At 49.4% G+C, this 26,224-nt stretch overlaps 1 protein-coding gene across 1 annotated transcript in view; it reads left to right on the top strand.

The window, feature by feature from the left end:
• Window positions 1–26,224, top strand: part of LOC147733605 (creatine kinase U-type, mitochondrial) — a 100,858-nt gene that overhangs the window by 38,990 nt on the left and 35,644 nt on the right. The gene's annotated exons all lie outside the window — the stretch shown is intronic.

Raw genomic sequence — 26,224 nt, 5'->3', positions numbered from 1 at the left:
TGTACTAGTTCTTAAAATATCCTGTAATTGCTTCTTAACGTGTTGATGGGCATGCCTCTGTTGGACACTGGTTTACACCAACCCCTTTGCGCTGTCCCTGTGCTTCATGTGTGCGCAGGACTCGCCATGGCATTGAAGGTTCAAGAATGTTAATCTGTCTGTAGCCCTGTGTCCATCTGCTTGCAACAGAAGGGCCGCTGGTTCCCTCCTCCGGGGTAATCGATGCGTCTGGCGGGAAAACCCCCAGCTACCCTTTGTTGACACCAGCTCCTCTACTCTGTGCTTTACATTGTTCTCTGCATGTTTTAGAAAAGACGACGGAAAATACTTCATAGTTGATGTGTGCGCTGTCCGCCAGAGCCAGACAGGTATTTGATAAAGCGCCTCGAAGACGCGCGCGGTCAAAGCCGCCTCTGGCCGCAGTGCTGTAATGCAGCTGGAATGGCTCCGCATTGTTTCTTTAATTCCTGTGTAATTCCAAAGAACAGGTGCCTCACGGCCCGTGCACGGATGCTGGAGGGGGAGGGGGGGGGGCAGGGCCGGCTCTAGGCATGTGCAAGCTGTGCACCTGCACAGGGCCACCAAACCCCAGGGGCCACCACGCCAATATATATCCTTAATATAATAATCCTCTGAGGATGGATACATATTTGTGTGGTGGCCCCTGGCAGGGATTTGGCGGCCTCCGGCTCTGTTCCACTTCTAAACTCCCTGACCCCCCCTCTTTTCTGGCGTGCGCGCTCCGCCCCGCCCGGACCCCCTCTTCCGGGCCCCCTACCTACGCTCCCTGCCCAGGGCCACCATGAGCCTAGAGCCGGCCCTGCGGGGGGGGGGGGGGGGGGGGGTGGGGGGGGCACCGTGTGTGTGTCAGGCGCCCGGTTTTTGCTCAAACGTCTTTAAACTGGACTCTTCTGCGTTGGACACATTAACGGTAAACCAGTAAAACGATAATGAACATAAGCTGCACAGGAAGCAACTGATGCGCTGAAGAAAGTGCGAGAGAGCTGTTAGTTTAGGATTGCATTCATAGACTGCACCGGCTCTATGCCAAGGAGGGAGGAGGCCGCTAGCTCTGACGCCTCCGCCTGGGTGCGCCAGGCGCTGCTGCGTGGAAGACTGTGAATGCCTGAGGGTGGGGGACGGAATAAAAACTGTGCATGAAGGGGCGCATGTAGCACCTAGTCTAGGGAACCAATGAGCCTGGGAGGGGGGAGAAAAGAGAGAGAGAGAGAGAGAGAGAGGGAGACTTCCCCCAGACCCTGATGAGAGATCCCAGTTTCTGTAGAGCTACTGCCCCCCAGCCCCTGGTGAGTGTGAGAGAGACTGCAAGTTCTGTGGAGTTACTGCCTACCCCAGACCTTGGTGAAAGGGTGCAGGGTATATAAAGCATCTGTCTCCTCTGGTCCCGGTGGGAGAGAGTGTAGGTTTTATATTCTCTGGTGGGAGAGTGCAGGTTCAGTAGAGTCTCTGCCCCCCCCCCCCCCCCCACGCTATGGTGGGAGTCAGAGGGCAGGTTCTGTAGAGTCTCAAGTTCGTGCTATATAAATATGCACAAAAAATGCCCTGGTGGGAGAGGTCATGTTCTGTAGAGTCTCTGCCCCTCCCCCCAAGTCCTGGTGGAAGAGGGCAGATTCAGTAGAGTCTCACTCTCTGCCCTCCCCCCCCCCCCCCCCCCCTTCCCCTGCTATGGTGGGAGATGGCAGGTTCTGCAGAGCTATGGCCTCTCCCAGTAAAGCTCCCGGCGGAGGCAGGCTGGGGGCAGCCTCGAGCCCTGCGCACTGCATTAGCAGTCGGTGTCGGCGTCTGGGAGGTGATGGATGGCAGCTGTTACTTCATTAGAGCTGGTAGTCTGCTCTCTGCACTGCACACTGCGGCTCGGGGGGGGGGGGGGGGGGGCGGAGCGGCGTAGGAGACGCACCCGCCTCTTCTGGGCATCTGTGGACATCGCCCGAGGCCACTGGTGGCATCTGTGCTGTACCGCGCTGTGTGCACTCCTTCACTTGATCCACCGTCTAACAGCACCCTGACACATACACACACATATATATATATATATATATATATATATATATATATATATATATATATATATGTATATGTATATGTATATATATATATATATATATATATATATATATATATATATATATTCCATCCACCCATGTGCCTGTATCTGTGGTTGCATATGTATGTATGCACACGCGGGTGTCTGTGCATCTATTTATAGGCCTGTCGTGTATATACCTATGTATAAGTATCTTCGAAGTATCTCTGTATATATGTCTCTGTGTCAGTGTGTCCGTTTGCCATCTATGAGATCATCACTGCCCCGCTCAATGTGTCTCTTGTAATTCTGTTGCTGTGTATTTTATCCCTTCCAAAACGCTCTCCAGCCTTCTTTTCTTAATGTCTCATTCTCGTCAAACCCCTCGCTTCCTCCTTTAAACCCCCTCGCGTTTCCCAATGCCTCCTCTCCCTCTCTCCTGCATAACTCGTCTCGTCATCACGTGCTGCAGTTTTAACTGGTCTCAAATCTTCAGCCACTCCTCCGTCGCCACATTTATTTCTATCCACCCTCTCCTCACCTTTTCCTCTTTCGTCACTCCGTCTCCCGCCCTGTGCTGCTTTGTCAACTCGTCATCTTATCTTGTTTCTCTCTCCTCACTCTTCTCCCTCGCAGGCTCGCACTGTTGCCCTCAGTATTCTTTAATTTAGTCTCTTAATACCGAGGGTCCGTTTCGTGTTATGCCTCTCCCATTCCAAAGTCACCCCTGCTTCACGCGCACTCTATATCCGCCGCTTGCGTCACTGCGCACTCTCTCTCACGCGTCTCCTCACGCTTCCCTCTGTCTGTCTGCTCTCTTGCTAACTCTACCTTGATTGTCTGATACCTGCTGGCTGCTGGGCGTTTTCCCCCCCAGTGCTGGAAAATGCCATTTTAGTGGCACTATGACGAGCTCAGCTCGTCATCAGCACACGACACCCGTGGGTGATGACGAGCTCGTCATCAGCATCGAAAGGGTTAACGCTACCCCACCACTCTCCTCTTCATTGATCCTTTTAATCGTCACCACATTGCTAGCCTCTCCCTCTCCTCAGATTTCCAACCCCGTACTCCCTGTCCCTCCTCTCCCGCCCGGGCCCAGACGCCGCCGCCCTTCAGACACTTTAAAATGAACCGTGGCCGTGACCCGCTAATCTGGATTAAAATGACGTCAATGAGGATTAGTCCCAGAGTTTACTATTGGGACGGCTTGAAAAAATAAACCCCGATTAACGGAATGAAGGTGCAGATGGTCAAACTAGAGGAGTAAAACCAAGGACCCTTCCAGTTTCTATTGGTATGACCACTTTAACACAAACATATATATATATATCAAGCACGTGTAGTATAGTCTACAGCACATACCTCGTGGAGGGCAGGCTGTCACTCGTGGTACATAGTTTATAACACATACCTCGTTGAGGGCCCAGGCTGACATGTGTGGTACATAGTTTACAACACATACTCATCGAGGGCCCAGGCAGTCTCGTGTGGTACATAGTCTGCGACACATGTGTCGAGGGCCTAGGCAGTCACCTACGGTACATGGTTTACGACACATACCTCATTGAGGGCCCAGCAGTCATTTGTGGTACATAGTTTACAACACATACCACGTTGAGGGCCCAAACACTCACTTGTGACACATTGTTTCAATACACATACCTCGTTGAGGGCCCAGGCAGGAAGGTGTGGTACATAGTTTACAACACATACTTCATCGAGGGCCCAGGCAGGCACTTGTGGTACATAGTCTGCGACACATGTGTCGAGGGCCTAGGCAGTCACTTAAGGTACATGGTTTACGACACATACCTCATTGAGGGCCTAGCAGTCGGGTGAGGTACATCGTTTACGACACATACTTCATCGAGGGCCCAGCAGTCATTTGTGGTACATAGTTTACAACACATACCTCGTCAAGGGCATAGGCAGTCATTTGTGGTACCTAGTTTACAACACATATCTCGTTGAGAGCCCAGGCAGTTAATTATGGTACATAGTTAACAACACATACCTCGTTGATGGCTCAGGCAGTCACTTGTGGTACCTAGTCTACAACACAAAGCTTGTTGAGGGCCCAGCAGTCATTTTTTTGGTAAATAGTTTACAACACATATCTAGTTGAGGGCCCAGGCAGTTAATAATTATGGTACATAGTTAACAACAAATACACCACCCTTGTCAAGGGTCCAGGCAGTCACTTGTAGTACATAGTCTATGAAACATGTGTCGAGAGTCTAGGCAGTCACTTATGTTACATGGTTTACGACACATTCCTCATTGAGGGCCCGGCAGTCAGATGTGGTACATAGTTTATGATACATACTTCATCTAGGGCCCTGGCAGTTGTTTGTGATATATAGTTTGCAACACAAACCTCGTCAAGGGCCCAGGCAGTCACTTGTGGTACCTAGTCTACATCACAAATCTTGTCGAGGGCCCAGCAGTAATTTGTGGTAAATAGTTTACAACACATATCTCGTTGAGGACCCAGGCAGTTAATTATGGTACATAGTTAACAACAAATACACCATTGAGGGCCCAAGAAGTCACTTGTGGTACACAGTTTACAACACAACCCTCGTCAAGGGCCTAGGCAGTCACTTGTGGCACATAGTTTACAACACATACTTCGTTGAGGGCCCAGCCAATCAGGTGTGTTACATAGTTTACAACACATACCTCTTCACGGGGCCAGCAGTCCCTTGTGATACATAGTTTCTGACACGAGGGCCCTGGCAGTCACTTGTGGTACATAGTTTACAACACATACTTCGTTGAGGGCCCAGCCAATCAGGTGTGTTACATAGTTTACAACACATACCTCTTCACGGGGCCAGCAGTCCCTTGTGATACATAGTTTCTGACACGAGGGCCCTGGCAGTCACTTGTGGTACATAGTTTACAACACAACCCTTGTCGAGGGCCCAGGCAGTCACTTGTGGCACATAGTTTACAACACATACTTCGTTGAGGGCCCAGGCAATCAGGTGTGTTACATAGTTTACAACACATACCTCTTCAAGGGGCCAGCAGTCACTTGTGATACATAGTTTCTGACACGAGGGCCCTTACAGTCACTTGTGGTACATAGTTCACAACACAACACTTGTCGAGGGCCCAGGCAGTCACTTGTGGTACATAGTTTACAAAACATACCTCGTTGAGGGCCCAGGCAGTCTGGTGTGTTACATAGTTTACAACACATACCTCTTCAAGGGGCCAGCAGTCACTTGTGATGCATAGTTTCTGACACATACATTATCGAGGGCCCAGGCAGTCACTTGTGGTACATAGTTTACAACACACACCTCATCGAAGGCCTAGACACTCACTTGTGATACATAGTTTCTGACACATACATTATCGAGGGCCCAGGCAGTCACTTGTGGTACATAGTTTACAACACACACCTCATCGAAGGCCCAGACACTCACTCACTTGTGACACATAGTTTCACAACACATACCACGTGAAGGCCCAGGTCGGCAGGTATGGTACATAGTTTACAACACATACCTCGTTGAGGGTCCAGGAAGTCACTTGTGGTACATAGTTTACAACACATGCCTCATTGAGGGCCCAGGCAGTCATTTGTGGTACATGGTCTCAGCATAGTGTACTACGCCAATGATACCCAGCTAATCCTCTCCCTCACAAACAATCCCGAAGACACCAGACTCTGCTTCCAGGAAGGAATGACGGATGTTGCAGCCTGGATGAACAACAGCTGCCTAAAACTAAATTCGGAGAAGACAGAGGTTCTGGTCCTCGGACCCTCCTCCACCGCCTGGGACAACACCTGGTGGCCTTCCACCCTCGGAAACCCACCCACTCCATCAGATCACGCCCAAAACCTCAGAGTCATCCTAGACTCCTCTCTCACCATGACCCACCAGATCAACACAGTTGCCTCCACTTGCCTCAACTCCCTCCGCATCCTCCGCAAGACCTTCAAGTGGATCCCACCCGAATACAGGAAGACCGTCAGCCACACACTCATAACCAGCAGACTGGACTACGGCAACAACCTCTACGCCGGAATCAACAGAGCCCTGCTACACTAGCTCCAAGCCATCCAGAACACCGCAGCCAGAATCATCCTCAGAACCCCATGACACTAGCACATGACCCAGCACCTACGAAACCTCCACTGGCTCCCCGGTGACAAGAGAGTTACCTTCAAGCTACACACACCTACAAATCCCCCCGCAACATCGGACCGAAATACCTCAACAAGATAGTCTTCTTCCACGTACCCAGAAGGAACCTCCGCTCTGCCGACCTTGCCCTGGCAGAGATCCCACACATCCGCAGAACCAGAGCAGGCGGAAGAACCTTCTCCTACGTCGCAGCAAACACCTGGAACTAGCTCCCAGTTAACATCAGGCTCTCCCCAGCCCTGCACACCTTCAGAGGGAGCCTCAAGACCTGGCTCTTCGACTCATTCAGAGCTGCATCCCCCTAGCGCCTTGAAACCCTCATGGGTGAGAAGCACACATTACAAAATCCTGATTGATTGATAGTTTATGGCACATACCTCATCGAAGGCCCTGGCAGTCATTCGTGGCACATAGTTTATAACACTTACCTCGTCAAGGGCCCAGGCTGTCACTTGTGGCACATAGTTTACAACACATACCTCGTTGAAGGACCAGGCAGTTGGGTGTCTTACATAGTTCACAACACATACCTCTTCTAGGGCCCAGCAGTCACTTGTGATACATAATTTCTGACACATACATTATCGAGGGCCCAGGCAGTCACTTGTGGTACATAGTTTACAACAAATATACCGTTGAGGGCCCAGGCAGACACTTGTGAACATAGTTCACAATACACACCAAGTGAGGGCCCAGGCCGGCAGGTGTGGTACATAGTTTACAACACATACCTCATTGAGGGCCAAGGCAGTCATTAGTGGTACATGGTCTCAGCATAGTATCCTACGCCGACGATACCCAGCTCATCCTCTCCCTCACAAAGAATCCCGAAGACACCAGATTCTGCTTCCAGGAAGGAATGAAGGACGTTGCAGCCTGGATGAACAACAGCTGCCTGAAACTCAACTCGGAGAAGACAGAGGTCCTGGACCTCAGACCCTCCTCCACCATCTAGGATAACACCTGGTGGCCTCCCGCCTTCAGAAACCCACCCACTCTATCAGATCACGCCCAAAAGCTCTACATCATCCTAGACTCCTCCCTCACCATGACCCACCAGATCAACGCCATTGACTCCCCCTGCTTCCACTCCCTCCGCATCCTCCGCAAGACCTTCAAGTGGATCCCACCTGAATGCAGGAAGACCGTCAGCCACGCACTCATAACCAGCTGGCTGGACTACTGCAACGACCTCTACACAGGAATCAACAGAGCCCTGCTACACTAGCTCCAAGCCATCCAGAACCCCGCAGCCAGAATCATCCTCAGAAGCCCATGACACTAGCACATGACCCAGCAACTACGAAACCTCCACTGGCTCCCCGGTGACAAGAGAGTTACCTTCAAGCTACCCACGCCTACAAATCCCTCCACAACATCGGACCGAAATACCTCAATGAGATAGTATTCTTCCACATAACCAGAAGGAACCTCTGCTCCGCCGACCTCACCCTGGCAGAGACCCCACGCATCCGCAGTACCAGAGCAGGCGGAAGAGCCTTCTCCAACGTTGCAGCAAAGACCTGGAACAAGCTCCCAGTTAACATCAGGCTCTCCCCCACCCAGCACGCCTTCAGGCGGAGCCTCAAGACCTGGCTCTAAGTCTGATTCGGAGCTGCACCCCCCCCTAGCGCTTTGAGACCCCCACGGGTGAGTAGCACGCATTACAAACTCCTGATTGATTGATAATTTATGGCACATACCTCATCGAGAGCCCAGGTAGTGTTTTGTGGCACATAGTTCATAACACTTACCTCATCAAGGGTCCAGGCTGTCACTTGTGGCACATAATTTACAACACAGACCTCGTTGAGGGCCCAGGCAGCCGGGTGCGTTACATAGTTCACAACACATACCTCTTCTAAGGCCCAGCAGTCAATTGTGAAACATAGTTTCTGACATATACATCATCGAAGGCACAGGCAGTCACTTATGGTACATAGTTTATGACACATACCTCGTCGTGGGGACTAGGCAGTCACTTGTGAACATAGTTTACAACACACACCTCATAGAGGGCCCTGACACTCACTTGTGACAAATAGTTTCACAACACATACCTCTTTGAGGGCCCAGGCCGGCAGGTGTGCTACATAGTTTACAACACATGCCTCGTTGAGGGGCCAGCAGTACAAAAGGGGGTGGTGATGGACGGAGCATCTGAATCAATCAAACACTCACACCCAGTCAAAAGATCTGGGTTTAATCCATCACCATTCTTTAACCCACTCTGCCACCCCAGTTCAGACATGGCTATATGCAAATCAGTCTGACCCTGTGCCTCATGGGAACAGTCCAGCCCGAACTGCCAAGCCATGTCTTCCCTGGACCGGAAACAAGCTTCCGAGGACCGGTTTCTGGCATTCCAGCCGTCTTCAGCCCGGCTTGCTTGTTTCCAGTGGCAAAGTGAGCAAGGGACTCACGTCTGAGCATACCCTGCCACACTTATCGCGGCCAAAAGCGGTACAAAAGGGGGTGGTGATGGACGGAGCATCTGAATCAATCAAACAATCACAGGCCCAGGCAGTCACTTGTGGCACATAGTTTACAACATAGTTTACAACACATATCTCGTAGAGGGCCCCCGTAGTCATGTTTGGTACATAGTTTACAGCACATACCTCGCCAAGGGCCTAGGCAATCATTTGTGGCACATAGTTTACAACAGATACCTCATCGAGGGCCCAGGCAGTCAGGTGTGGTACATAGTTTACAACACATATCTCGTTGACGGCCGAGGCAGTCACATGTGATAGATAGTTTACAACACATACTTTACAGAGGGCCCAGGCAGTCATATTTGGTACATAGTTTACAACACATACCTCATTGAGGGCCCAGGCAGTGACTTGTGGTACATAATTTACAACACGTACCTCGTTGGTGGTCCAGGCAGTCACGTTTGGTACATAGGTATTAACATATACCTCATCGAGGGCCCAAGCAGTTAATTGTGGTACATAGTTTACAATAAATACACCGTTGAGGGCCCAGTCAGTCACTTGTAATACATAGTTTCCGACACAAACCTCATCAAGGCCCAGGCAGTACCTTGTGGTTACATAGTTTACAACACATACCTTATCGTGGGCCTAGGCAGTCACTTGTGGTACATAGATTACAACAAATATACCGTTGCGAGCTGAGGCAGTCACTAGTGGTACATATTTTACAACACACACCTTGTCGAAGGCCCAGGCAGTCACTTGAGGTACACAGATTACAACAAATATACAGCTGTGGGCTGAGGCAGTCACTTGTGGTACATAGTTTACAATACACACCTTGTCGAGGGCCCAGGCAGTCACTTGTGGCACGTAGTTTACAACACGTACCTCGTTGAGGGCCCAGACAGTCAGGTGTAGTACATAGTTTACAACACATACCTTGCCGAGGGCCGATGCAGTCAAGTGTGGTACATAGTTAACAACCAATACTCCAATGAGTTCCCAGGCAGTCATTTGTAGTACATAGTTTACAGCAGATACCTCATCGATGGCCCAGGCAGTCGGTTGTGGTACACAGATTACAACACATACCTCATCGAGGGCCAAGGCAGTCATGTGTAGTACATAGGTTACAACATATACCTCGTCGAGGGCCCTGGCAGTTGTTTGTGGTACATAGTTTGCAACAGAAACCTCGTTGAGGGCCAAGGCAGTCACGTGTGGTACATAGTTTACAATTCATACCTCGCCGAGGACCCAGGCTGTAACCTGTGTTACATAGTCTATGAAACAAACAACATCGAGGACCCTGCCGGCCACTCTAGGTATAGTCTGTGAACCAACACCGAGGTCCCTGCCAGTTACTTGTGGTATAGTCCACAACACGTACAATATTCAAGGGACCTTCCAGCCACGAGTGGACCATCTACAAAACATACATCGCCAAAGACCTTGGTAGGCACTTGTGGTACATAGTCTACATCACATACAACGTTGAGGGCCCAGCAGTCAAATGTGGAATAGTCAGCACCACTGGAATTATGCTGGAGTTGAGCACCAAATTATGAGGCAAGTTTCACTAAATTATACGTCAAGAAAAGCCAAATTATGAACATTATCGCAAAATATTTGATAGTATTACCTTATTATGTTGTAATTTTTGCACATTGCAATTCCGTTTAGGCATAGATTTTACCTAATTAGTACCAGTTTAACAACCAAATACAGAAATAAAGCAACAGAAAGATGATTAGTTAAAATATGTGACTGGCGTTCCACTGTGCAGGAACATTTGTTTGCAACGTTTTTAATAACTTCTGGTCCGTTGTGCTTTAATTTTGTTTTTTGTTGGTGATGGATTAGGTGGCAAATGGGACAAATCCATATTTATGCGAAAAACCGTGGCCGCATAATCGCATCATTCAAATGACCTTGGGTATAGTCTATGAAATAACACCACCCACGGCCCTGCCTGTCACATGAGACATGTCCTGTAACCATTTGGAACTGGGAAAGACAATTAACCATGGAAAGGTGGTGTTATACGCTGTTTAAGGACGTTGAAAGGTAGGTTGCGTTAACATGTACATCATACGAGCCTAGGTAGGCGTGCACACGTCCTCTGCTGGTTCCCGAACGGACGAATTGTGCTTAAAAGCTCTCCTCACAGCCTTTGTTCAACAGCTCAATCGGGACCTCGAACACCCACCCTCCCACCGATCCCCCCTCCATACTCAGATGGCAGATGCCGATGAATAAAACCGAATTTGTTGATTTAGCTTTATTGCTTTTTCACTAACAGCGCATCACCCTCAGCATACATGTAATTGAAAACCAAGCAACCACCGGCCTGATGCCTCGTTTAGAAAGAACCACTCCACTGTGTCCTCGAGCCTTCTCCTCAGACGGCAGCCGAGCAGCAGCCCCCCTCCTGCAGGAGCAGCTGGAAAGGCCCGACTGGCCCCTCCCTCCCCGTACCGCCGCCCCCTCCACACACTGTGCAGGGAAGGCCACCGCCAGGCGGTGTCTCCGCCAGCAGAGCACCTCCATTTGTCCTTGTTTAAGGCTGCCTTCCGGAGTGTGAGAGGGAACTCGGAGAAATAACAGCACCGCAACACAGCAAGCATTGAGCCGCGTCTCGATATCCCTCCGCCACCTATCTATAATGTGCGAACTATAATGCACACGTAGAGGTTATCGTAATTACATTAAAAGCGCTTACTGCCCGTGACGAGGCATTAAGGCCAGGGACATCTTAAGGTTTTTGGGGTCAATGGGCCAAACGTATTTTGGGGGCCCCTATTCCGAACAGCTTTGAATTTTGATCCAATATCAGCTCTTTCATGCCCTCCTCAGCCAGGTCATTGTCTGTGCACAGGAAAACTCATCCAAATTCTACATGTTTACATCTAATATTCAGGAACAGTGATGTGTGTTTTCAATATTGTAACACAGCAGCAGCTCACTAATATTACTGCAAGTAATCTCTGTGACACCCGCCCATTTCTCATATCCAAGGTCCAGTTTTGATCTAAAAGAAACTTTTTTATAGATGTTGCATTAAACACAAACACACTTATTCTGCAAAATGTTTGTGATAGACTGTCACACATAACCCACATTAAAAATACATTAAAGGGGAAAACGATTTATAAAACTGTCTATTTAATAATTATTAAAGGTCATCAGCGCAAGACTCTGCAGAACAGAGGTGTCTCTATCAGGGGTCCCCTGAAAGGCTGGGGCCCAGGGCCAGAGCCCACTTTGCCCATGCCTTAAAACGTCTCTGATTAAGGCGCTTTTTGCCCTGCACACGCATCTCCAGAACCTAAGGTTAGTCAAGTGATACTGGATACTGTTAGCTATTGGGGTCAGTCTTATGTGTTCACGCAAACCATGCCATGAAGTCATTGCAGTTTCTTCATGGTGGACTAAATTAAGAGGGATTCGTTGTGATTACTGGTTACGGGTTATGTCAGCTCGCGAGCAGGGTTGGTGGGATTAATAGATGAGTTAGAGGAGATTAAGTATTGTTAGGCTGCAGGGGGATTTCGAGAAGAAAGAGGTGAGGGTTTGTGATCTTGTAAATGAGATGTGGGCAATTTGCAGAAATAGAAACTAGAGATTTAGCCAAACATGCATGTGACAGAGTGGCTTGTGCTCAGAGAGAGGAAGACATATAGAGGATGGAAGGGAAGGAATGGGGCATTTGAAAGAGAAAAAAGGAGAGAGGGAAATCAGAAGTTTAAATCAAAAGGTCAGTTTTTAATGATGGATTTTGGGTAAATAGAGAGCATGAAGTCTGAGGATGCAAGAATGTAAAGAAACAGTTTTTGCATGGGACGATTGTGCTGTATTTGGTCTTTTTGATAGGTGCTTGAATCATCCACTGGTAGGTTACTGCTAGGCATCCCCTCCAGCCAGGTCAACTGATCAGCTCAAGGAGTAGGAAGTGAAAAATAATACCAGTAAATGATTAACTGCTTTAAACCGTGGCTGTTATTTCAAAAGTATTGAAACTGGAATGTGTTCTTGTATGGGTGAAAGGAGGTAAACCATGAAACTATTTTCGGCTGTGTACACTCATACAAGTCCCCCTGGAGCCTCCAGCTTGATTTACCCCAAAGTACGCACCCCAGTCATGCCCACACTGTTGATGCCACACTCAAACCTTTGAGAATGGAGGGTTTTTGCCCTCGAGTCAACAGAATGTGTCTGTTTTTCTACCCAGGCAAGAACACACAGAGAAAAAGAGATAGACAGACAAGCATGGTCAAGAGTACAGTCTGAGATGGAGAAGATAGAGATAGGAAGCTGTTGGAGAGAGGGAGAGGAAGACACAGAAAGAAAGAGTGGTGAAACTATGGACAGGTGGGAACAGCAGGATGGATTAGAGGGATTTAAAGCACAAGAGAAAGAGTTGAGGCGAGGTAGAACGATAGATAGAAAGACAAATAGATTATTTTGGTGATATGTTAGGGAAGAAGCAAGAGATGGAGAAGAGAAACACAGCAAGAGACATGCAGACAGCGAAAAAGAGACACAAGGGAAGCAGAAACGGAGAGCGACAGGCAGAATGATACAGAAACAGACACTTGGATGCATGTGGAGGCAGGCAGATAGAGACTGGAAAAGACAAGAGGTGGAGAAATGAAGAGAAACATACAAACAAACTGATAGAGAAAGACAGTTAAGTCGAAAGTGGCCGCGGCACAAGGTAACAAACACAAGAGATGAGAGCACTGACACACAGAGAGGTGAGTAACTCAAGAATCACAGTTTTGTTAAATGAGTTCTAATGAACTCCAGGGGCTAGAGCTAAACTTCTGTAGTGCAATCTGTCATATCTGCAGATCCAAATTCCTCATACGGGTGAGCTGAGTTAAGGTTTCATCCTTGAGGCCACTGCATTGGTGGGACGAGTCGTATGTGGACTGTGGATTTGCTCTGAACATTCATTGGTGTGTTTCCTTGTTTTCCACTAAATGCGAGTCACTGCTACCCCGAGATCACCATTTTAATGTGACTTTTGGCAACCACTTTCTTTGTCGTCTGCCTTCAGAGCACAGCTTGTTTTTGTTATTTGCAGACTTTGTGGCTGCAAGAGTGTTTTGTATAAGGCCCAGTGTCTCTTCATTGCATACGTAAGATAGGATGTTGATGCTCACTTCCCTGATGAGGTGTTGACCGTTTTGTAACATGTAGCACGCAAGGTAAATTGTTAATCCAGTGGATATTGGTTATTGTTGGGTATTGGGATTAATTTCGTACGCCAGAGAAAATCATACTATGCATTTGCTTCAGTTACTTTGTAATAAAGTAGATTCGTTGGTGTTAGGTGTGATCCTTAATGGGTGCCATGGGAGTTTTTGCAGACAGCTGATGGGATGAATAGATAGGGTACAGGGCGAAACCGATCTTGGTTTGCTTGTGTTCTGGTTCATGGAGGACCTGGTTTGGCAGTTCAGGTGGGACTGTTCTTCTTGGAGCAAGATCAAGACTGATTTGCATACGGCTGGGTCCAAACTGAGGTGGCCTGGTGCGCAAAGGAGTGATAAAATGAGATTTGGCCCAATGTATTACCAGCGGTTGAGACTAAACCATTCCACCCATCACTTTTTTGTACACTTTGGGATGAATAGATAGGTCAGAGGAGATTAGGTTATGTTAGTTTCATGGCTATTACTTAAGAGAAAGGGAGGCTTTGGTCTATGAAATAAGGTGTAGGCAATACAGGAGAGTAAGGTAGACAGGCATACGTGTTAAGAATATTTTGGTATTTCTGAATGAAGATTTTTATGTATGAAAAGAAGGCTGACCAGCCTAACGCAGCCCCAACCCTAATTAAGCCTTGTTGTTACAGACAAATAATCTGTCTAGTCACCGCTCTTTTTCTGTAGAATTGCCCACTTGCTGTGGTGAAGACGCATTGTGTAGAAATTGGGACAATGCGGTGTCCTTCAGCAGAAGGGATGTTGATGAAAAAGCTTAACATAAATGTGCCCAAGGGAGGTGGTTCCTAGGTCACTGGCTGGTGTGCAGTCCTACATCCTTTTGGCATAATCCATGGACCCCCCTATCATGCCTCGTCAAGCCTCTGCTGGTAGCTCCAGATTCATTGCCCTTGGACGGGCAATGTTCAAGCCTGTGAAAGAGTGGGGAACAGTGTTTTACTCCTTCCGTGGTGGGGCCCTTTGCATGACTCCAGAGCTCTACATCAGCTTGGACCAGGGAAGGCCATATGTGGAAAGAGGAAGCTAAGTAGCTAACCCTATTCCTAGAAACCATTTCTTCTGATCATAGATGGAGGGGTGTACTTGTGAGTTAATCTTCAAATATTCCCATTGAATAGACTGTTTGAATTTTGTATCTTACCCCTGTGCCACAGGTTCGCTAGACGTTTTGCTGAGTGAGTCTTCCTTCTTTGAGGGCGACGTAGCACCTTGAGAGAGAGTATAGAATGGAGGCACTATAGCCCTTTACGAGGATTCTGCCAAACGGGACCCCTTTCTTGGAGAACTAAAAGGTGCATTTCATTCATTTTCAGCACTTCCAAATTTCTGCAAAAGTTAATAGGAACATAAGCTCATTATGTGACTTTACTACCAGCAGATGAAGAATTTAGACACCAATGGATGAAACATTTCTACCAGAAACTAGAACGCAGTGTAGCCCCTGGTTACCATCAAGGCATGTACACAGCACCACTGAGATCCGACATTTGACAATATGTTCAATAATGTTCAATCAAGTTTCGAAGACTGTGTCAAGATACTGGTTAAAACAGAGGATTTCATCTACAAAATTATAATTCTAACGAAATTATAGATTCATAAACTTTGTCTTTCCAAACACGTGTTAACGCCCTAAACAGGTGATAACATACATTACATTTTTGAGCTGAAAAAAGAAATAGCATTGTCTATGCAGTTCTAATGTTGCCCTAAAAAACAGAGGCCGAATGTACTTCCGGTGAGCGCAACATAGTGCTGGCCAGATTCATGAAATGCATTGGATATGTCTTGAGGTCTTGGATACCACGTTTACATAAGGAGCAAATTCAAGCAGTAAGGTCTAACCCTTTCCATGGCCCTTTGTCGATTGCTTCATAAAATTCTGGTCTCTTTCTGTTGCATTCTGGCAATGTTTCAGAGCGCCTCAAGACCCTTTGGCGGATATCTCGTCTTGTTAGCTGGTGGAGGACCAAAGAACTGAGAAGGGACAAGGAAAAAAATGTATTTATTTATTTCATTTGTAAAGCGCTCTGTCACCTAACAGGCATCCTGCCGCTGGCAAACTCAGAGTAAAGTGTGGGAGCGTGCGAAAAGATAGGCAGAAAAAAGGCCACCTAGACTTTGGGGAACAGCCACGTTTTTAGTCTCCTCCTAAAAGGAAGGAGATCACTGACATGTCTCAGTTCCAGTGGGAGTCCATTCCAAAGTCTGGAAGCTGCTACCCAAAAGGTTCTACCACCCGCTGTGACTTTCCTGAACCTCAAAGTCTTAACTAATCTTGTTGAAGAGGAACGAAGGCTTCTAACTGGAGCGTACCACTCAAATTTCCTCTGCAAAGAGACAGATCCCCGCCCATGCAGGACTTTAAACACTAAGCAGGGGGACTTAAACTGAATTCCCTGCCCCAGAGGGAGCCAATGCAACTCTGCCAGGGCCAGAGAGGAAGAGGACCTTCTAGGCCAGCCAAAGGCTTGTTTGGCTGTCGTGGACTGAATCCTAAGAAGTCTAGCCAAAAGAAATGTTGGAGATTCTAACAGAAGGGCATTGCAATAATCTAATCTGCTTAGAATGGTGCTCTGTGCAACTAACGCACGCGCCTGGGAGGGCAGCAAGGGAAAGATTTTCCGCAGAGATCTAATAATCGCTAGGCAGCTGCCCACCGTTCTAGTAACCTGAGCCTCCATTGTCAGCTTATTGTTAAACATGATGCCCAGGTTACAAACCATATCAGCTGGTCTAACTGCGGTTGACATATCGGTAGGCCAGAAGTTACTGAGAAGCACAGAAGGGAGCCTATCAGCCAAGCAGTAGAGCACCTCAGTCTTGCCTGCATTAAACTGCAGTGAATTACCCTAAAGCCATAGAGCCGTATCACGCAAGCAGTAATGGAACTCTTCCAAAGAGGTTGACTGCTCTCCCTCCAAGGAGAGAATAAGCTGTGTGTCATCAGCATAATTTACGATGTTAATATTATGCTCTTTAATGAGCACAATCAGGGGTTTCATGTAGATTTTATATAAAATCGGACTGATTGCCGAGCCCTGTAGCACGCCATGTGTGATGTTAGTCAAAGCAGATTGATATGTATTATAAATACATAAATAAAAAAATAAAAAATGTACCCCTATAATTCCACAAAATGTTGAAAAATGTGTGCCTTCTAGTTCCACAAGAATCAAATGCCGGAGTGTGGCAATGGCGGCTCTGAATAGCTCATAAAGAATTTCAGACAGATTTTGGGTGTGACTTCTATAAACGATATTGAGCATACCTACATTAATACGTTTAGCTTTAGTATACATCCCCCAGAGTTTCCCTCCACTTGCCCTTCTTAGAGTTTGGTACTGTTCTCCATCCCTGAAAGTGCTCACCAAGCATCCTCTCTCTCACGCCACCCCTCCAGGCTCTCTCCTTTTTATAAAGTTTGGAGCAGTCCATCTCGGCTCCCCTTAGTTGTACTCAGTGGTGCAGATCACATAATATTTAACAGGGACCCATCTTAAAAGGTATTGTAAAACAGAAAAGTTGTTGTGTGTTGGGGTATGGAGAGGGCTCATTCCAAATGACAAACGGAGAATGAAAAACCCGTAACCACACTAAACCCTTAAACAAACCATTGCCACCCAAAAACTCAGACCCACCCTAAACCCGTAAAACATCCTTGCCATCCAAAAATCCATACCTACTCTAAACCTTAATATATAATACACTTACCTACGAAATGATTACATTTTCATTGAGAAGACATTCCTGGTAAAGACATATTTATGGTAAAAATGTGTGTGGTAAAGGCATTCGTGGTACAGGCATAAGCGTTGTAATGGATGTGTGGTAATGATAATCTGTGGTAATGACTACGTTGCAAATGCTGCTTCCAACTACATACATCCTCCTAATGGCAAAGATCCATGAGATTGGCCTGTGACACCATGCTCTCAGGGCGTATTGTTTGTTTTTTGTTTGTACCCAAAGTGACTCTTCCCACTTATGCTCTAAAGGTACTCTCCCAGGTATTTAGACTGTTGGCAAACTGTTTTGTCACCTAGGCAACACTTCTGGCTTCTTATATTGATAACAGACCGATCCACTTTCATCTTGTAGATGAGGGATTGGTGTTATCAGCTTTGAACAGAGCCTGCACTATTCATTTCGTGTGGATAGAAGTTTGTGGGACTGTATGTACCTCCAATACTACAGCTTACATTTTCGGCTCATTTTCTCATTGATTCTTCAGAAAGCAAAATTATAAAGTTATCATTTCTATTACTATTGGTAGGTGATTGAAGTACACATTTTAAAATCAGAATGGGATCCAGTTGCTGTGATGCAAAATATTTTATTGATTTGTATATTGACTTGAACACAAACCTGTTACCTGTTAATAATGAATAAATTGTCAATTTAGGTTTACAATTTAGACACATAACAACTGACTATTCATTTGTTTTTTGACAAAATAAATACTTTGCAAGAATCAAATTGCTATGCTACTGCCTTGTTGACACCTATGGCCACTTGTTTGGCCAATCTTGATACATTTCCATCATCACATAGCCCATATTATTTAACTTACTCGTTGGAGAGTCAGAGAAAGTATAGCTCTTGACACTTAACAATGCTTTTTAAACCTGTCATGGATTATAAATAAGTGTGCACAGAGCATACTTTCAATATGTGGCTGCTTTCACTCCAACTATCTTCCACATCAACATAATAATCCATATTTGCCAGTGGTCTTTCGGTGCAATAATAAACAACTTGGACATATGTTTTTAATAGTACCATCGACGTATAAGAACATAATTGTTCATTTCCCCAAGCAAATGGTATGGTGGCCTACATAATTTTAATGGGTACTTTTTGTCGATAAGTCTTTCCATGGCAAGGGAGTTGATTCTGTGTTGTGTTTGGCAGTTCTAATGAATCCTGTGTACAGCTGGAATTTATCCAAAGTCGATTGTAAGTACCCAAGCAGGTGAAGCATTGCTTGGCATTGCATCTCACGCCTACTTATGCACCTCAATGGCTATAAGAAGTCAATGCCACTGCCTTTGGGTTTCTTCATAAGCTAAGCTTGTGCTTTATTGGTATCCTTTATTGGGATGTTGATGTAATGAGAATTGACATTGTAGCTAGTCAAGGGTGATCTTTATTTCCATCTCACACGATTGAAGTATCTGTTCCAATGAGCCCCTCACCATGGCGTCAGGGCAAGTATCCACAGGTAATAATAAAGCAGCCAATGCACAGTTCATATTAGTTATAGGAAATTACAGATCCCCGTACAATGGAAGATTGCTATAGGAGACAACACATTTAATGTAAGTCTGCTGAGAGTTTTTCGGCGGGCATTTGAAGGGAACTAAAGCCTCATCACTTTGCTTCAGATGGAGTCTATTGGTCATACAATCTTTCTGGGTCCTCTTTGGTTCTTTTGAGATTTCGAATGGGTTGGCATTTACTCCACAACTTGCTTCAATTTAGTATTTTTGACTACTGACATTTTTAGTTAGGACTTCAGTGTAACATGTTAGGATCACCTTCCTGAGTTTCATCCTGCTTCTTGTGTTACATTTTATGTAAGGGATGGGTTTAAACCATGCATCTGCATGTGACAAGAGCATACAAGAGTTCCTGTGGTGGCGATACCCACAAGACAACAGAACAAAATAATTATCCATTGTAGTATGTTGATATGCTTTTGCAATTTTCTGCAAAGTACAGCTCAGTTTTAGATACCTGGATCCTCTGGTTAAGTACAGGCTCTGAGCCAATTTACCAACTTGAAGCAGAGAACCTGATCTACTGTAATCCATGAACCACCTGAGCAGCAATACATAAGGAGAGGGTGTTCAGGGCAATGATCAGTCCTATGAGACTTACCGTATTGTTTGTTTGTTAGTGAGTTCTGAAATGTCTTTCACCATGGATGGACAAACACAGGAATCCACACTACAGATACATTTGAAGACTTTACTAAATTCAACAATCTAATCTCGTGAAGATAATATGTATAGATGTAACTATGAAAATAAATAATAAAGTGCCAATGAAAGCAAGTAATAAGCAAATAATAAAAAAAAATGGAAACATTGTGACGGTGTTTCAGATGTTCATTGTGTTGCATGATAGAACTAGTCTATGTTGGCGTGGCTTGGGCGCCGATGGCGATGGTCGCCTGAGAGCTCGGCTCCGGGACTGAGCCTGGATTTATCCTGAATATCGGAGGCTGAGGGGCACCCCAGACCCCGCATTCGGTTGAGCGAGGCGACGACACCCTCCCGAGGGCCCTGGTGGAGTTTGGACGGAGGTGGCTTTGAAGAAATGCCGAAGTTTGCGGAGTGGCGGAGTGCGACCCAATATGGCGCCCGGACCCCTTTGTCCCCTTGATCGAACCTACGGAGTTGAGGAGGTCTCGCGGGTGTCGCCCGGCACCCGGCTTCACCAGCCTCAGTTGTTTTAGACATTAGACATTGGTTGGTTCGGACCCTCTACAGCGGGACCATACTCGATTGGACGTCCGGGCGGGTGCCCACGCGCTAGAGGGCGCCGGGCACGGGTGCACTCAGTTCTAGGCAGTGGTCGACACCGCGACTCCGCAACTGGCTGCGAGTTCCTGGCCGCCCCAACTACATGGATGGCACGACGCTCGGGCGCCACAGGACAACCGGAGGAGTTGGTGGCCCGTGCCCCGGAGCTATAGTAGGTGAACGGGCCTGCCCGACTCGGAGACGGGTATCTCCGCCCCCTTATAGGTGCCCTCGGACGCCGTGGCGGTGGCGTGAGCCGAAGCGGCGGAGTCTCCACAGGCTCTGGAGAAGGAGATCGCCCAATCCGGACTGGAGAGCGAAATCCCGGGAAAAACGTGCTGGACACTTGCACACGGAGGCGACTACTCCGGGACCTTTGCGGAGCACCCCTGGCAGCATGGGGAAACCTAGAGGAGCCAAGGGATCCAGCCAGGCCACCTCGGACTCTGAGGCCCAGGACAAGGAAGAACATGGAGATCCTAAAAGACCTGGTGGCGCACCACTCCAGCAACAATTCGACCGTGTACTGGAAGCCATAGAGGCAACTCGGTCGGCCCTACAACAGGACATTGCCCAGGTGGCGACTGGCCTGGGCCTCCTTAGGGCAGACCATGGTAAGCTCTCGGACCGGGTCAAGGAGGTGGAGAGCACGGTGAGGACTATAGAACCGGCGCAGAGAACCCTGGCTGCGACGATAAAGGATGCCATGTCCCGAATCGAGACCCTCGAACGGAGGGCGGAGGATGCGGAAGGCCGAAACAGGAGGAATAACATTCGGGTAGTGGGCCTGCCGGAAAAGGTCGAGGAAGGCAATATGGTGCGTTACCTGGAGACCTGGCTCCGAGACACGGTGGTCCCGGAGGGCCTGTCCTCCTTTTACACTCTAGAACGGGCCCACAGAGTTCCAGCGCGACCCCCGCAACAGGGACGTGCCCCGAGGCCGGTGGTGGCGCGGTTGCTACATTTCCGGGACAGAGACCTGATTCTAAATGCCGCCAGACACAATGGCCCGTTCCAGGTTGCAAACAGCCAGGTGAATATCTTCCCTGACTATACCTACGAGACGCAGCGCAAGCGGTTCTCCTTCCTGGCGGTTAAGCGTGAACTCAGGAGTGAAGGCATCCAATATTCACTCCTATTTCCCGCGAGGCTCCGAGTCATTGTCGACGACAAAACTCAGTTCTTCGACACCCCGGAGGAGGCCTGTGACTGGCTCGAACTATACCGAACAGGGAAGGATGGTTATAACGCCTCGACCCATCAGGCGGAGGAGCCGGAACAAAGGAGGCGATCTAAAAGAGACAGGAACCGCCGCGGCCGCACAGGAGGACCCTCGACAGCGGAGACATCATCTGAGCGGAGGGGAGTGTTGGAAGTTCTGTCGGAACTGTCGGGAGCAAGGGGCGAAGACATCGAAGAGGAGGAAGAAAACCCGGGTGCTCAGGGGGCACCATCGGACTCGGAAGACTCAGTAGCAGACAGTACCCGCACACCGGTGATCACACCGAAGTCGGTGGAGGACCTTCTGGACGGACAGGGGTAATGGGATCGATTGCCTTGTTTTGGGTGGGGGCCCGGCAGGGGGGAGGCGGCTGCCGTCCTTTATTGCTGACAATGGGAGAGGGAGGGTCGGGAGTCTTCTACTCTTGCCCCGAAAGATTTTGATACGGGGGGGCTTATGATAGTCCTAGTAGCCTGGGCGACGAGGGCCCACTGCCTCCGCTCAGCCCGCACCTGGCCCATAAGGCCTTCCTACGGTGGCGACCGTAGGGCTAGTGGGGTTTTGGGGTTGTTCTCCGTAGAAGTTTGGATGGGATCTAGATGGTGCAGTTTGGGTCCTGTTCTGGGGTGGTTGGGTGGGGGTTTTGTTGGGTTTTGGGGGGTTTGGTTCTGGTTAGGGAAAATGGCCGCCGACAGCGCTGGGAGGAATGATGTTTTTTCTTTGTGGGGACCCGGACGGAGGGACTGTGCAAGAACACTTTGGGACAATGGCTGATGTTGCTAACTTGAAATGTATTACTTGGAACGTGAGGGGGCTTCACACTATGTCTAGGCGTCACAAGGTCCACGCTTATTTAGTGCGTAGGGGAGTGCAAATGGCGCTGCTGCAGGAAACGCATCTGAACAAGGCGGAAGGGGCGGCGCTTCAGCGTAGGTGGCGAGGGCAGGTCTTCTCCACGGCGTACTCTGCTTATGCCAGGGGGGCGCTAATATGGATCAGGGCAGGAGTCCCCTTTCAAGTCACGAGGACAGTGTTGGACCCGGAGGGGCGCTTCGTGGCCATATCAGGCACGCTAGGAGGGAGGGACTTGAATGTTTGTTGTGTGTATGCCCCTAATATGGATCAGACTGCCTTCCTTTCCGGGTTATCGGGCTCGTTGGCCCACCTTTTCACCGGTCCCCTCCTGCTGGGGGGAGACTTTAACTCCGTGGTAGATGTAGACATGGACCGCTCGCATCCCCCGCTCCCCGACTCCCCGGTCCGGCGGGTGGCTAAGGGCCGTCAAGATTGGCAGACCCGCTGGGGTTTGACGGACATCTGGAGGGCGCATCACCCCGCGTCTAGAGATTATTCGTACTTTTCGAGCCTTCATGAGCTGCATGTCAGACTGGATGGCTTTCTTGGTTCGTCCGAATTAGTCTCGGCAGCGGTCCGATCGGAGTATTTATCGCGGACCATTTCGGACCATAACCCCCTCCTACTGGACATTCGCTGGTTCCCTGGGACTCCAGCGGTACCCACCTGGAAGATGCGCCCCGAGATCCTCGAGGACAGTGTCTTCAAGGCAGACCTAGGGGAGAAAATCACGGATTATTTTGCATCCAACGGCGGTTCCGCGAGTACTAGGGCGTTCGAATGGGACGCTTTCAAGGTGGTGGTGAGGGGGTACTGTATCTCTAAGAGGGTGGGCATGCGGCGTGTTATCCTGGCTGATTTAGACGCAGCGGACCGAACGCTTCGCGAGCTCGAAATTAGCCGACCCGGACACCCGGAATTGCAAACACGAACGGTAGAGGCGAGGGAGAAGGTGGCGGTGGAAGTCGAACGGCTCCGCTGTTTCGATTACAAGGCCTACACGGTCCGATCTATAGCGGAGGGCGACAGATCGAGCGCATTACTGGCGTGGTTGGCCAACCCTACGCGCTAGTCCCAAACGACGACTAGGATGCGTGGGGCGGATGGGACCGAGGTGTGCACCCAACCGGAGATTCTTACTTGCTTCCGGCATTATTACGAATGTTTATATCGCAGTCGCTCCGCGCGCGACCCGGACCGGCTTGTTGACTATCTTCGCCCGCTGGAACTCCGCACAGTGGAACAAGAAGTGGCAGACGCCCTGGGATCTGACATAGGCTTGGGGGAGATCCGCGGGGCCATCAAACGGATGGCGAGGAACAAGACCCCGGGCCTGGATGGCCTGCCGGTGGAGTTCTATGCAGCTTATGCTGACCTTCTGGCCCCTCGTTTACTGGTGGTCTACAGAGAGGCGAAGAGGCTGGGTCGCCTCCCCGGCTCGATGTGTGAGGCGTTGGTGGTTCCTCTCCTCAAGCCAGGCCGAGACTCGTCTGACCCGGGGTCCTACCGTCCCCTCTCAATGTTGACGGTGGACTACAAGATATTGAGCAGCATCTTGGCCTCGAGGCTGTTGGGACACATGGGTTCCCTAGTACACGAGGACCAAGCCGGTTTCATCCCACGGCGAAATACGACCATGAACATCCGACGGTTGTTTCGCTTGCTTGGGGAACCGTTCGTGGATGCCCCGTCCCCGGTAGTTTTGTCGGTGGACCTGGAGAAGGCGTTTGATAGCCTGGAGTGGGACTATTTGGACGTGGTATTGCGGAAATTCGGCCTTGGGGAGAGATTTGTTAAATGGACAGCAGTTCTTTACGCTTCTGCTTCAGCCAGGGTTAGATCGGGCCCTTTGATTTCATCGCGTTATCCGGTGGAGCGTGGCACGCGGCAAGGGTGCTCCTTATCCCCGCTTCTTTTTGCACTAGCGGTGGAGCCACTAGCGATGCATCTTCGCTCGGGAGCCCACTATACGGGCTTATGGACAGCGGCGGGCCCGCATTACGTTTCGCTCTATGCGGACGACCTGTTGCTCTTCCTGGAAGATCCGATCGACGCATTACGGGGAGCGGAATTAGCGCTAACGGAGTTCGGGGAAGTCTCAGGCCTACGAGTGAACTGGTCTAAGACCTGCCTCTTCCCGATGCGCAGGGGTGTCCCCAATCCGGCGCTAAGTAGAGAGATCAGATGGGAACCCGACTGCTTTAAATACCTTGGGGTATTTGTGTACCACGACCAGCCCGACCTCCTAGACGGAAACATTGCCCGTTGCATGCGAGCACTCCGAGGCAGCATGGATTTTTGGGCCACGCTGCCGCTCTCCGTGGCAGGACGCATTGCCCTGCTCAAAATGGTGGCGCTCCCCCGACTATTGTATTACTTTCGGACTTTGCCGATCTGGGTACCACCGGCTACGTTTCGCCGCCTGCGTTCTATGGTGATCGGGTTCCTTTGGGGCACGGGCCGGCGGCGGGTGGCCCTCAATACCCTGATGAGGCCGAAGGACGAAGGGGGGCTCGCTGTGCCGGACTTTGAGAAGTACTATTTGGCGGCGCAGCTCCAGACATACACCCAGGAGATAGCCAGGGAGTTCAGAGGCCCGGAAGACGGTAGGGGGACGGGTATAGCCAGGCACGTCCTCTCCTTTATCGCGCTACGACAGCGTTTAGTCCTTCGGGACCTGTCGATGGAGGAGCGGACTATCCGACTCTGTTGGAATCGGGCTCATAACAGAGGTCACCTGCGGACCCCATATGCACCTGAAATACCATTGGGGATGTTGACGGCCCTCCCCCACGGAGGAGACTGGTCGCGACTGGCGGACTGGGAGGAGTCGGGTTTACAGCTCGTCGGAGACCTGTATGAGGACGGAGTGCTCCTGTCCTTTCAGGATCTCATTGATCGCTTTGGGATCCCCCGGGGCGACTTTCTGCTGCACTCGGCCATTGTGCGAGTGATCCAGGCGTATTGGCAAAATGGACTAGAGGAACCTCAGTTGTCTCAGGTGTGCCAGTATGTAATGATGTCGGCAGGAACAGTGAAGGCGGTCACCTGCCTTTACGGCAGGCTGATTACCGAGGGGTTGGTCCCTCTCACCACACTGAAGTCCCGCTGGGAAGAGGACATCGGTAGGGAGATCCCGGAGACGACCTGGTCCCAGCTGGTGAGGCGAGCATGGAAGGGTACGCGTTGTGCCCGTTTCCAACTGGTCCACTACTATGTTCTCCAAAGGGCGTACCTGACTCCGGTTAAGATCAGGCGTTATTTTGCCACAGCCTCGGCGGAATGCCCTAGGTGCCCGGCTCAGGAGGCGGACCTCCTACACATGCTATGGGCCTGTCCCGGATTGACGTCCTACTGGCAGGAGGTGACGGCGACTTTAGAAGAGGTGACGGGGAGGCACTTATCGTTCGATGCGGCGGTAGGGCTACTGCACTGGTTCCCCCACACCCCCCGGAATAAAATCACCAGTAAATTTATAGACCTGGGGCTCCTACTGGCTAAGCGAGAGGTGACCAGGAATTGGAAGGCACGTGCTGGTCCTACGGGCAGCAGATGGCACGGTGAACTTTTGAAATGGGCGGCGGGTGAGAGCGCGCTGCGATATCAGTTGGCTTGGAGGCAAAGCAATGAGAAGGCGCAGGAGGCCGCGTTAGAATGGGAAACGCTGGTGCAGGCCCTCAGAGATTATTGTACCCCCAGCGACTCCGAAAACGAAGAAGCAACTAG

This window comes from Lissotriton vulgaris, chromosome 2_1, assembly GCF_964263255.1.
Source record: "Lissotriton vulgaris chromosome 2_1, aLisVul1.2, whole genome shotgun sequence".
In the NCBI taxonomy this organism is placed as follows: domain Eukaryota; kingdom Metazoa; phylum Chordata; class Amphibia; order Caudata; family Salamandridae; genus Lissotriton; species Lissotriton vulgaris.
The sequence above is the reverse complement of the archived record's forward strand: the minus strand, read 5'-3'. Positions and strand labels throughout refer to the sequence as shown.